At 39.7% G+C, this 10,842-nt stretch overlaps 1 non-coding gene across 1 annotated transcript; it reads right to left on the reverse strand.

The window, feature by feature from the left end:
- Nucleotides 1-2,301: 2,301 nt before the first annotated feature.
- LOC141653971 (small nucleolar RNA R71) lies at nucleotides 2,302-2,408 on the reverse strand. The gene has a single exon (XR_012547557.1). It is a non-coding gene; the product is annotated as a small nucleolar RNA R71 (small nucleolar RNA).
- Between the last annotated feature and the right edge of the window lie 8,434 nt (nucleotides 2,409-10,842).

Consider the following 10,842-nt stretch of genomic DNA (forward strand, 5'->3'; position numbering starts at 1 on the left):
CGACTGACTGAAACACGTGGGGGCGGCGGCTGGCGGCAGAGGCAGCGGCCTGCTATTAACAAAAAAAAAAAGATAAATAAGAAAAGGAGAAGGAAAAGGATGAAGGAGAAGGAAAAAGATAAAGGAAAGAGGAAAAAAAGATAAAGTTAATTACCTTATAGTGATGGCGACGGCGTGGTAGTGTTGGTGGTGGCGCCGGAAGTGGAGGAGGGTGGTGGTGGTGTCGGGTTTTAAGGAGGTTAGGGTTGACGATTTTTAATTGATTTGGGGGAAATTTGGTAAAGTGAAGGGAAAGTGTTCCCGTGTTTCAGTTTATAGGGACATCTGACGGATTTCCCGTAAGTAAAATAGAAATCCTGACGGAAATTCCGTCAGTATTCCTATTTTACTGAAGGGAAATCCGTCAGATGTCCACTTTAGCAGGCAATAATTTAAGTGACTGTACACGTCACAATTATTGGCCCACTGACGGAATATCCGTCAGTTTTTTCAAAAAACTGACGGAATTTCCGTCAGTGGGCCAATAATTGTGACAGCCTGTCATCAACACAGAATTTAAATATCTTGGCCCACTGACGGAAATTCCGTCAGTTTTTTAAAAAACTGACGGAATTTCCGTCAGTGGGCCAAAATACTTTCCAGCTGTAATCCATTCTTGCATGTGAATAGCAATGACGGAAATTCCGTCAGTTTTATGGCATTACTGACGGAATTTCCGTCACAGGTTTTTTGGCGCCTTTGACTTTGTCAACGCGCCAATAGTTACTGACGGAATGTCCGTCAGGAATAGTTACTGACGGAAATTCCGTCACAAACCCGTCAGTAACCCGTGTTTTCTGACGGCCTCTTTTTTCCGTCGGTAGAGCCGTCACTAACCCGCGTTTTTTTTGTAGTGTCTTTAGCAAGGGTTAATGGGGAATTAGGGGAAACAAACATAGGGATTGATCTATGCTTAGTCTAATATGTTTTTATAATTAATTTGATTGCTTTTTGTGATTTCAACCTATGCACATGTTATGTTTGATGAAATGCGAGCCTATGAATCCTTGCATTTTTTGACCATCCCTTATCTTTTCAATGAGGCTTGTAAGATATAAACCAACTCGAGCCTTATTAGACCATGCATAGAGTTGAATAGGAAGAATTAAGTCGACTTGTAGGTGTTGTACAGTCTAGACGACTCGGCTCTGGGACCCAAATCTTCTTAGGGATTGTAAGACATACACTAACTCGATCCCATCACAACAATAAGTGCTTGCATCTAATTGAGAACATGTTTGTATAATCTACTCCCATGAATCCCCTATGAACCCATGACACCCTAGTGCCTTTAATCATTTGTTTGCAAACCCCTTTAATTACTTTACTTTGTTTTCATTAATTTACATTCATCTTGTTGATTAGTTAAGACCACATCTCATCTCAACCCAATTTGTGACACCCTTAGACATAGCTACTTACAATTGAAAATCCTACATCAATACCCGTCCCTTGGGATCCGACCTTTATTTACCTCTTTGCTAAGAGTATTTTGTGAAGTTATAAATATTGTTTTGGTTGGTAGCTTTTGACGACGAGTTTTAACCGGACCAAAAATGGCGCCGTTGTCGGGGACGGTGTTAAATTGATTTGATTTTCATTAATTGTTTTTAGTTGTGTCTTTCTTTACCTTGGGGAAGTTAATCTCCTCAAGGTTGTTCTAATTGTTTTCGAGTTGTTTGATATTTTGCATGACTAGGAGATCACAAGGTAATTTATTTCCTATTGATTTCATGATTGAAAGGACCTTAACCAACAATAGAAGAGTTGGTAGAGGTAATCCAAGAGTTGTAGGTATTGGTGAGATTGTGGACATTCAACCAAGTAACATTGAGTTTACCAACCCTTTTTCAAGAGAAGGAGAGGAAACCCACCACAAAATCAACCCACAAAGCCTAAATTTCATCACATTCCGTACCAGCCGAGGAGAACCTACCAAACGGTACTCCTACACCACCACATTTAACTGGTAATTTTATTGCCAAATCCGCATTCCTACAATTAGCTGAGAGAAGTCAATTTGGAGGGATGCCTAGTGAAGACCCTCACTCACATATGGAGACTTTTTGTGACTATTGTGATGCAATTTCTCAAACCGGAGTTACTCAAGACCAAATCCGATGGGTATCGTTTACTTTTTCCTTGATCGGTACCGAAAAGCAATGGTTTAAGAGCCTCGACAAGGCTACACTTGGTACTGATTCAAGGAAGAAGTTAGCACTTGCCTTCTACAAGAAATTCTATCCTCCTAAGAAGACAAATATGTTGAGAGCCCAAATCACCGGGTTCAAGCAAAGGGATGAGGAATCATTATATAAAGCATGGGAGAGATTTAAGGACACTTGTCATTCTTGTCCACACCATGGACTTAGTGAGTGGTTCCTTCTGCAACAATTTTGGAACGGCCTATATGAAGACTCCCGCAATATTCTTAATATGGGATCCAATGGGATGTTTACCGAAGTTGATGACAATCAAACATGGGCCAAAATTGAAGAGATGACGGTTCATAATTCCCAATATAGTAGGCCTCGAAAGGCCACAAGAGGAGGAAAGCATGAGGTGGATTCCATCACTTAATTGGGTGCTCAACTAAGTGCTCATATTGACACCATCAATTTGAAGTTTGAGAAGGCCATGGCTAAGCTTGATGAAGCTTCCAAATCACCCAAACAACATGTTAATGCTATGGTGGCATCATCCTCATTCCCAAGTGGAGTATGTGAAAGTTGTGGAACCTTGGGACATGATCAAAGCGAATGTAGGGGAACAAATGAACAAGTTAATGCTTTCCAAGCATACAAGAGTGGCACCCCTTATTCCAATTACTATAATGAGAACACCAAATTCCATCCAAATCTTTCATACAAGAGCCAAAATGTCCAAACCCCCAAACAAACATACACCCCACCTCCAATGCGAAACCAAGCTCAAAGACCCTTTTTCAACCAAAGCCAAAGTTACCAAAATCAACCAACCCAATGACCAAAGCTTTGATGTTCAAAAAGCGGTCCTCCAAATGCAAAAGAACCAACAAGAATTTTTCACCCAAATGCAAAAAGATAGCCAAGCTAAGGAAATCACCATCAATAACATTCTTGCCCACACCAAAATGTTAGAGACTCAAATGACTCAATTAGCATCTTCTAGCTCTCAAAGACAAAAGGGGCAACTACGTCCTCAAGGTAATCCCCCAAGACATGAGACGGTTAGTGCCATCCATTTGAGAAGTGGTACAAGATATGAGAGGCCGAAGAGGCCAATTGAGGAAGATATTGTGGATGTTAGTGACAAGCAAGGAGTTATGGAGAACTCTAAGGAGGTAGATCCTACCTCCAATGAAGTTTCAAAGAAGAGAAATGAAAAGAAGGCTAAGGAAAGAGAGCCTATTGTGATTAGACTTCCATTCCCAAGTCGAAAAGCTAAGCCTAAGCTTGATGATCAACTTGGAAAGTTCATGGAAATTGTGAAGAACTTAGAAGTCTCAATCCCATTCACGGAATTGATCAATCATGTTCCGGCCTATGCAAAGTATATGACGGACATTCTTACCAAGAAGAAATCCATCCGAAAGTTGGAGACTATTGCCTTTACCAAAGTGAGTAGTGCTATTCTTCAAAGGAGTTCCCCTCCAAAACTCAAGGATCCGGGAAGTTTTTCTATTCCATATACCATTGGCGACACTACAATTAACAAAGCATTATGTGATCTTGGAGCAAGTGTAAGTGTCATGCCATACTCAGTATGTAAGAGGCTAGGGATGGGAGAGCTCAAATGCACCAACATCACTCTTCAAATGGCGTATAGATCAACAAAGGTACCTTTAGGGGTATGGGAAGACGTGCCCGTGAGAATTGGCAAATTCTTCATCCCGGTAGACTTTGTCATTGTAGACATGGAGGAGGATTCCAACATTCCTATCATTTTAGGAAGACTTTTCTTGCATACCGCGAGAGCGGTAATTGATGTGAAACATAGAGAGCTCACACTTGAAGTGGGGGATGAGATAATCACTTTTAATCTTGACAAAACCATGAGAGCTCCCCGACTATATGAGCCATGTTTCATGATCGATCATTATCGCCGAGAAAGTGATAGGAAGAAGTTGAAATCTCTATGCAAGGATCAAGCCATGAGTAAAGAAACACCACCCATGTAACACCCCATTTATTCAGGAGCCTTTAGCTAGACATTCCCAAATAAATAGGACTGTTACCATCTCGGTTTCCCGAGGTAGTGAATAACAAAGTACAACAATACCAAAGTACTTTAAATTAAAACTTTAGTGAATACACGTTTATTACAATTTAACTAACTAAAACTTAATATAAAATAATTACAACTCGCAGCGGAAATAAATAAAGTGATATAACTGTTCTATGTGATCTAGACTTCAACTATGGTCCAAGTCAAGCTCTCATCCCAATGCTCCCAAGTCAGCTAATCTTTAGTACCTGTCAAATTTGCTCCCCATAAAACGGTTCACCGCAGGTGTTCACGAATACACAGTCAACCGCGAGGTTGAGTAGGAATAAATACTAACAACAAAAACATACGATAACAATCCAATTTCCTTTTTACATTGCACAACCCCCTGACAACGCGCTCCTCCTTTTTACATAGCACACTTAAGCCAAGTTCTACTCGTTACACTAATCATCCCGCCAATCCCTGGCCGGGGCAGCCTCAACCCGAAGGTGAGTAAACACACACTACATTACCAAAAGGTAATGTCTGCCTCAACATATAGTTGAGTAATATCCACGGATGGCCTGCGGACCAAACTGGGGCTGCCTCGAGTAAACACGATAAATATCGTCTGCCAGAATAAATCTGTTCAACCACTCCACATTACTATAAGTAATGTCTGCCAGAATAAATCTGTTAATACTACAACAATACTCCACCACAATATAACCAACATATACAATGTAATTCTCCCTTCCAACAACTTCAATGATATCAACCAACAAAATTCTCATATGATCAAATCATTTTAATATAAGCCATCCAATAAACCAAATATTATCGAGTAAGAGTTGAGTAGGATCTATCCCTACCTCGAAAGCAAGCACTCCAATCACGCAATCCAATAAAATAGCTCCTCACAATACCGTCACTTAACAATTATAAATAATATGTATAACTTAATTATTAATTCAATTATAATTTAATTATCTTAATTAATTCCCGTACGAATTATTATTACGTAAAATCCCGTCTTGCAAATAAACAAGTTAACTCACTACCATACCCTTGAACTTCTCGTGAAAACACAACCCCAAACACAAACCACATACTACACGCAAAAAACCGTGTTTGACAACCCATCCTTAACCCGCTAAATCCCGACTCCTCAAGCCACCATCGACACCATCCAACCTAGCTACCCCTAGCCTTCAACCCGACGCACCCCAACAACCCACAACCACCAGCCAAAGCACTACCACCATCCTACAAACTAACGCCCTAATCAGCCACAAGCATATACAACTACCGAAAACCCGACATACAAATTCACGTTTTACTTACAACCACTATCACCACTAGACGTCACAATCATCCCCCATCATACCCAGCACCACCATCAACCCAGCCACGACTAGTTGCCTTGCCATGTTCACGACACCCATAACAACATTCGCACAACACACCCGACACACCCCCGAAACCCGACCACAAACCAAACACGACACCCATATACCACCCCTACCACCACCAGTGACAACCCTTGGCCACCACCTTGGTCTCCCTTGACCCACGGTGGTCCCACCACCAGCCACAACCTCTTACGACACAACCCAATACCGACAGCAATAACAAACATCCCTCCTCCCCTGTTTTCACGAATTTCCGGCCACCACCTCCACAAACCGCCACCTACAGCCACCAATACCCTTCCACCATGGTCGACCCAACCACCAGGTCTCAACCCATCCATACCCAGGTCAAGTCGAGTCTGTTTAAGGGTTCAAAACCCGTGTAAAAACATATTACAACCCCTTCAAACCACCAACGAAAACACCCAGAAAAAAAATCCCTTACCATCGGTTAAAGGTGGTCAACAGTGGGTCCAGTAAATCCCTGGTGTCCCACGGTCAAGGTGATGGTCTCGGGTCGGTCAACGGTTGTCTATTTAACGAGTTATATTAGTCTTAAGGCGAGTATGTTATGAGACGATTAGAAAATTACCTTGTGACGATCTCCCAGCTATTCCTTCCTTCCCTATTCTCTTCTTTGAATATTTGTGTTTTATGATGAAATAGGTCTATTGTTGTAGGTTGTCATCTATTTGTATAGATAGGTTAAGGTTATATGAACACCAATTAGGAATATTATTGTATTATTATTATTATTGTTTATTATTATTTTTATTATTACTACTATATTACTCGGGCTACACTCGGCACGCGGCCCAATGCCCACGACCCATCAATTAATCCCGACAATTACTCTATTAATTTACGCGATATACACGGCCGGCCCAAGCCCTATAACACACGGCCCAACTCCAATTCCGTCTTTCTTTATTTTATTATTATATTTATCCCGTCTTATTTTCAATTATAAAATATAAATGCCTTTAATTAATTATTCGAGCTACGTAAATTAGTTATATAAACTTCACTAAACTACGGGGTATTACAGTCTTCCCCCCTTAAAATGAACTTCGTCCCGAAGTTCGCCACAACTACTACCACAACACTCATTGACATCCCCATAACTAAGCACCATCCAACACAATGTATCCACTTACGATCATCAATCATACCAATCTTATCACAAGGTATCACAATAATAACTTAAAACACTCGTAGTATCACATTCCTTCCCCCTAAAAATAAACTTCGTCCTCGAAGTTCGGAATATCAAACAATTCATTGTTGTAACGCCACAAAATATTAAAACACACATTGTAATATAAAACAATTATTATTTCCAACACGAATTAATGGTTAAATGAATACAAAATATTTAATTTACTTCCAAATAGCAAAATCACACCACACAAGATATTCGAACTAATTTTTATCTAAACTCAACTACTTTACTTAACTACCGACGAATACAAGCCAGAATAAATAATAATCTATAACAAAAAACACATAATGGTTTAGTCTTTTCTTAATAATGATATCTAACATAAACATGGATGCAACTAATATAAATATTTGGGCTTAGGAAAACACATTCCGCATATCACTAGACATGTCATCCTACTTCACATAATTTACAACATCAAAACATCATTGTGCAAAAGATAAGAAACAAAACTTATATTTTTCAAGGCTAAGAAAACATGTTACAACTTCTAAAAATCATTAACAATTAATAACATAATCACCTCTTGAGGACATATAATTTTTAGAAAATAAAGAGAGTTAGTAAACCATGAGAAAAAGAATCAAGTCAAAAACTCATAAGGCCAATTTATAATGCATTTTACAAATTATTTGGTCGAAACATAAATTTTACAGCAACTTGTCAGAAACTTAGGTCAAATTGTAAAAATCACCGTAAATTGTCCAAATATTCTCTTACAACGTGGCTTATCAACTTAGAAACCAACACGAGTCTATTAAACAGTGGAGTTTGAATTTTACCAAATCATTAAGTAGTCTTTAAATGATAAATTTTATAAAAACATGGCGCGGAAACATCACTGTACAGGAATACTTCGACCAATGTCCACTAAAATATTTGTTTCTCCTAAACCGTATATTATTTGAATATGAGACCAGTGGCATATGAAAGCTAACTCACAAGGGTATCACACATAAAAATTTCGGATAATAATTTTAAACAGATAGTAAATGGCAGCCAAAACAATCAAGGGTAAAATCTTGTGAAATCAACCAAAATCTCATTCTTCACAATTCCACACAACAATTAATATTTCATATATTTAATCATATTCACTCATTCCACATACATTCCCACATACTTCCTCATATCAACATGCTTAAAACAATGCTTAAAAGAAAACATGTCACACCCCTCCTCTGTAAAATAAGGTTACGCCCCCGTAACCGCAACCATTAATGACAACAATAGGCAACCAAGACAAACAAAATTCCTAAGAGAAATATACTATATTCATTTTAAATAACCCCACACTCTCAAGTATTCTCTCAAGGTTCCCGGTTCAAAACTGGAAGGGCCAAGGTACGAATTAAGGCTAGCTTCTTAACCGCACTAAGAGGGGCTCCTAACAGTTTCTACCAGGTGTTCATTTTATTTAGACACATCCTAAGTTCATTATTATTCATTAGTTAGGCCTGAGGATCGTTTTGCTCTGATACCACTTTGTAACACCCCCATTTACTCAGGAGCCTTTAGCTAGACATTCCCAAAATAATAGGACTGTTACCATCTCGGTTTCCCGAGGTAGTGAATATCAAAGTACAACAATACCAAAGTACTTTAAATTAAAACTTTTGTGAATACATGTTTATTACAATTTAACTAACTAAAACTTAATATAAAATAATTACAACTCGCAGCGGGAATAAATAAAGTGATATAACTGTTCTATGTGATCTAGACTTCAACTATGGTCCAAGTCAAGCTCTCATCCCAATGCTCCCAAGTCAGCTAATCTTTAGTACCTGTCAAATTTGCTCCCCATAAAACGGTTCACCGCAGGTGTTCACGAATACCCAGTCAACCGCGAGGTTGAGTAGGAATAAATACTAACAACAAAAACATACGATAACAATTCAATTTCCTTTTTACATTGCACAACCCCTTAACAACGCGCTCCTCCTTTTTACTTAGCACACTTAAGCCAAGTTCTACTCGTTACACTAATCATCCCGCCAATCCCTGGCCGGGGCAGCCTCAACCCGAAGGTGAGTAAACACACACTACATTACCAAAAGGTAATGTCTGCCTCAACATATAGTTGAGTAATATCCACAGGATGGCCCGAGACCAACTGGGCCGCCTCGAGTAAACACGATAAATATCGTCCGCGAGAATAAATCTGTTCAACCACTCCACATTACTATAAGTAATGTTTGCGTAATAAATCTGTTAATACTACAACAATACTCCACCACAATATAACCAACATATACAATGTAATTCTCCCTTCCAACAACTTCAATGATATCAACCAACAAAATTCTCATATGATCAAATCATTTTAATATAAGCCATCCAATAAACCAAATATTATCGAGTAAGAGTTGAGTAGGATTTATCCCTACCTCGAAAGCAAGCACTCCAATCACGCAATCCAATAAAATAGCTCCTCACAATACCGTCACCTAACAATTATAAATAATATGTATAACTTAATTATTAATTCAATTATAATTTAATTATCTTAATTAATTCCCGTACGAATTATTATTACGTAAAATCCCGTCTTTCAAATAAACAAGTTAACTCACTACCATACCCTTGAACTTCTCGTGAAAACACAACCCCAAACACAAACCACAAACTACACGCAAAAAACCGTGTTTGACAACCCTTCCTTAACCCGCTAAATCCCGACTCCTCAAGCCACCATCGACACCATCCAACCTAGCTACCCCTAACCTTCAACCCGACGCACCCCGACAACCCACAACCACCAGCCAAAGCACCACCACCATCCTACAAACTCACGCCCTAATCAGCCACAAGCATATCCAACTACCGAAAACCCGACATACAAATTCACGTTTTACTTACAACCACTACCACCACTAGACGTCACAATCATCCCCCATCATACCCAGCACAACCATCAACCCAGCCACGACTAGTTGCCTTGCCATGTTCACGACACTCATAACAACATTCGCACAACACACCCGACACACCCCCGAAACCCGACCACAAACCAAACACGACACCCATATACCACCCCTACCACCACCAGTGACAACCCTTGGCCACCACCTTGGTCTCCCTTGACCCACGGTGGTCCCACCACCAGCCACAACCTCTCACGAAATAACCCAATACCGACAGCAATAACAAACATCCCTCCTCCCCTGTTTTCACGAATTTCCGGCCACCACCTCCACAAACCGCCACCTACAGCCACCAATACCCTTCCACCATGGTCGACCCAACCACTAGGTCTCAACCCATCCATACCCAGGTTAAGTCGAGTCTGTTTAAGGGTTCAAAACCCGTGTAAAAACATATTACAACTGTAATACTCCGTATTTATAAGTCTTTGGGTACTCTATCGAGTAGGCCTTACTCTGTCGAGTAAGGGTAAGTTGCGAAATAAAATAGTTTCTGACCTGTTGGGTACTCGATCGAGTAGCTGGGACACTCGATCGAGTAGGGGGGTACTCGATCGAGTACCTTGGGTACTCGATCGAGTGTCCGGTTTTACGGGGAATTTTCTCGGGTTTTGTTAATTATGCGATTAAGCTATTTAAGTATCGTCGTCATTGTTTTAAATCACTTTTACAAAACCTAAAACCCTGTTTAAGAGAGAAAGCAACAAGTTCATCTTCCTAATCGCATTCTTAGCAATTCCCGGAGTTCAGACGGTCAGTTCTTGTCGTTGTTTATATCGTTGGATTCCTTGCGTCGAGGGTAAGATCTACGTACCCTTTTTATTGTCTTTCCTTTGATTTGGTTAAACCCTAATTTTGGGATTGGGGGTTTTTATGATTTGTTAAGGTTAGATTGTGATTATGTGATTATGTGATTATGTGATAGGAGAAGGATTTGTAAAGGAGAGGTTTTGAGCAATTGCTAGATCGTCGATGATTGTGTTGCTTTCGGCAGGATTTCCTACTCAAAAGTATTAGTCCCATAATGGGATATTGGTGATGTGTTGTATTTGGT

The sequence above is a fragment of the Silene latifolia genome, chromosome 4, assembly GCF_048544455.1.
Source record: "Silene latifolia isolate original U9 population chromosome 4, ASM4854445v1, whole genome shotgun sequence".
Classification (NCBI taxonomy): Eukaryota; Viridiplantae; Streptophyta; class Magnoliopsida; order Caryophyllales; family Caryophyllaceae; genus Silene; species Silene latifolia.